The following is a 2,876-nucleotide window of genomic DNA, read 5'->3' as shown; positions in this document are numbered from 1 at the left end:
AAAGATAAATTTAAATGAAACAAAGCAGAAACAAACACACAAGCGTAGATCAGAAATAAGGCCTATAGACAAAATACACATAATTACTGATAAATATCTTTTTACATAAAGATTAGGGGAACGTTGTCTTCTCTGTGATGGTGACATCTGTGTGAAAAACGCTGAGAGTTTCTAACCTGACGACAAGAAAAACGGATCTAAACCAATCTGACGGGAACTTCTGGTGCCGTCCTGCTGCAGGAATTCATCCCAGTAGGAGCTGCTAAAACCTGCATTTGTTATAAGAGAAACATTTAAAAACTTTAACCCGTTCTTTTTCTTTAGGAGCAATTGTTGGAGAACCAAAGGCCACCTGTGGCTCCGGGCCCCAGGCTGCAGAACCCCTGGTCCAGAAAACGCTTCAGTTTGTTCCCAGCAACAGAAACGAGACGTTCCTTCTGTAATTAGCCGGCTTTAACGAACGCTGGAGGTTTGGCCCCTCTCACTGGGATTTAAAAGAAAAATACTCAACATTCACACCTATTCTTTTCAACAAGACGTTTGGAAAACTCCTAAAATAATTACAGAACGTCTGCAGCGGCCCCGTGAATCTAAAAAAATACTGAAATATAGATAATCCTGCGCTGGTTGGGCCAGCTTGGTGCAAACAGGCTGCTCTTATAAGAACTGGTCTCTATAAGAGTCATAGAGATGAATAAAGTACGGCAAGCAGCTTTAGGATTTAATAAACCATTCAGAGAGCCAGAGGAAGCCTGTACGGTAAGAATAAAAGCTGTCCTTTCAGAAACCTAAAGTTCCCAACCTTTATTATTATTATTATTATTATTATTATTATTATTATTATTATTATTATTATTATTATTATTATTATTATATTTAGAGTGAGTCTGTAAATGAGGTCAAATTGTGTAAAAAGTGTGTGGTGTGTTTGCTGCAGCCGGGTGAAAATCAGAACAGAACCGCTCCAGATATTCAAGCATTTTCACTGCATTAAATTTAAAATCTATTTAATAATTAAGTGTAAAGAGTTCAGCTCATTATTCAGAAAACTGATTAGACGAGAAAATTAAAGACAAAAACACTTTATTGTCGGAGCCACGTCATTAAAAAAGTCTCCTTAAAGCTGACTGAACATTTATTTATCATAACGGACCAGAAGTTCTGCTCAGGATGAGACTCAGATCACCAGAACCAGGTTTGGGTTTGTTCTGAATAAAGTCCCTCTAAACAGAACTTTTTAAACCTTTATGTGAATTTTCTTTTCCCTCTTCGGCTGTTTGGGTTTAACTGGTTCCACTTGTTACACGATGCTCTTAAATTAATTCATTACTTTAGTTAATTTGTTTTGATCAACTGGTAATAGGACTTTTAATTATATTTAATAAAATTTTAGGGAAAATAATTTAGATTAAATCAAATTTAAAAAGAAAAAAATCAAAAACAAAGCACCAAAATTCAGCGACCAAATAAAAATACAAATCTAGAAATATCCTTTATTGTTCCACAGCGAGGAAAAACAGGTCTTTTTTTTTCATTTTTTTTTTAGAAAAGAAATAAACTTAATTAATCTTTCTTTGACATGGAAATAACATTTTATTGAGCTTTTTAATTTTGTTATTAAGCTTTTTAACTTTGAAATAAAAACATTTGTTATATTCTTATTTAATTCTCAAAGACGCACATTATTCAGGTTCTAAAAGGGATTTTTCTGACGCTGCTCGACTGATTTCTGAAGACGTTTTTACTTTTTCTACATCTTTTAAATGTATTTTCTTAATTTTAATTATATTTATTCGTATTTTAATTTTGTTTGATATTTAAAGTAAATGTTAATCTAAGCACAAATACTGTGAATAAATGCAGATTTGTATTTTCTGTCCTATTTATGGAGCCTTTAAGCAGCTAAAAGGCAGATTCAGTCATTTAAAGGGTTTTCTGTGTGTTTTTAAAGGTCTGTAGCTACAACCACCATGAACACCCAGTAAAATGTCTGAACACCCGTAATAAAAACACTTTAATTAGTGTTTTATTGTAAATGTGTTAATTTTGCTCCCATGGTGAATATAGCTGCTAAAATCTGCCCTGAAGCCTCTAAACGAGCTGACTCAGCGTTCAGCTCCTCCAGGAGGAGGTCAGAGGTCAGTTAAACACTTCTCTAAACATGTCTGCTGTGTTTCTGCTGTTGCTGCTGTACTTTGGGAGTGAATACGTGTGACTTTGAACGAGGCGTGATCGTTTTTCCAGTGAAATGAGAGTAAATGTCCTCCAGCGGCCGTCTGAGGCGCACCGACCACTTCAGGTTCATCATCATTAACGCTCCCGCTGACAGAGGCTAACAGCTGGTGTCACATCCTGTAAGGACGGAGGGCTGGAGACACCAGGATGGGCTGTCAGCCCGTTTAAAGGAACCCCCCCCCCCCCCTCCCTGAAGGGTCCAGAGGCGCTGGTTAGAAACCCATCTGGGCTCTGCAGGAACTTCAGCTCTAAACTCAGCTCAGCTTCAACGCTTCACTTTTCTCAAGATGTTTGCTAAAGACAGGAAACCTGCTAGAAAAGGGTTTATAAATAAAAATGTTGAACGTTTTCAGGTCTGACACACACGCTTTTATTCACCCCTGGCTGCGGTTCTGCTCTGGGAACGTAGAGATGTCAGTGATTTTAGAAATCTGAAACCTGAGCGGGAAAATCTGCCCTGTTCTCATTTTTTAAAGCACGATTAAATATATTTTATATCAGCAGGGATAACTGCGGAGAAAATGAAGAATGGTCTGAAATGGGGTAATTTCCCACAGTCAGTGAAGGCAGCACGGTTTGGTTGTTTTACTGGAGCTTCATCAGATCATTAAATCAATAAAAAAGGTGTTTAATCTCAATTA

General features: G+C 36.9%; 1 long non-coding RNA gene across 1 annotated transcript; it reads left to right on the top strand.

Annotated features, from left to right (window-relative positions):
- Positions 1 to 441: 441 nt before the first annotated feature.
- Positions 442 to 2,596, top strand: LOC118557123. The gene is made up of 3 exons (XR_004927621.1): positions 442 to 469; positions 2,068 to 2,138; positions 2,245 to 2,596. It is a non-coding gene; the product is annotated as an uncharacterized LOC118557123 (long non-coding RNA).
- The last annotated feature ends 280 nt before the right edge of the window (positions 2,597 to 2,876 follow it).

Source organism: Fundulus heteroclitus, chromosome 22 (genome assembly GCF_011125445.2).
Source record: "Fundulus heteroclitus isolate FHET01 chromosome 22, MU-UCD_Fhet_4.1, whole genome shotgun sequence".
Lineage (NCBI taxonomy): Eukaryota > Metazoa > Chordata > Actinopteri > Cyprinodontiformes > Fundulidae > Fundulus > Fundulus heteroclitus.
The sequence above is the reverse complement of the archived record's forward strand: the minus strand, read 5'-3'. Positions and strand labels throughout refer to the sequence as shown.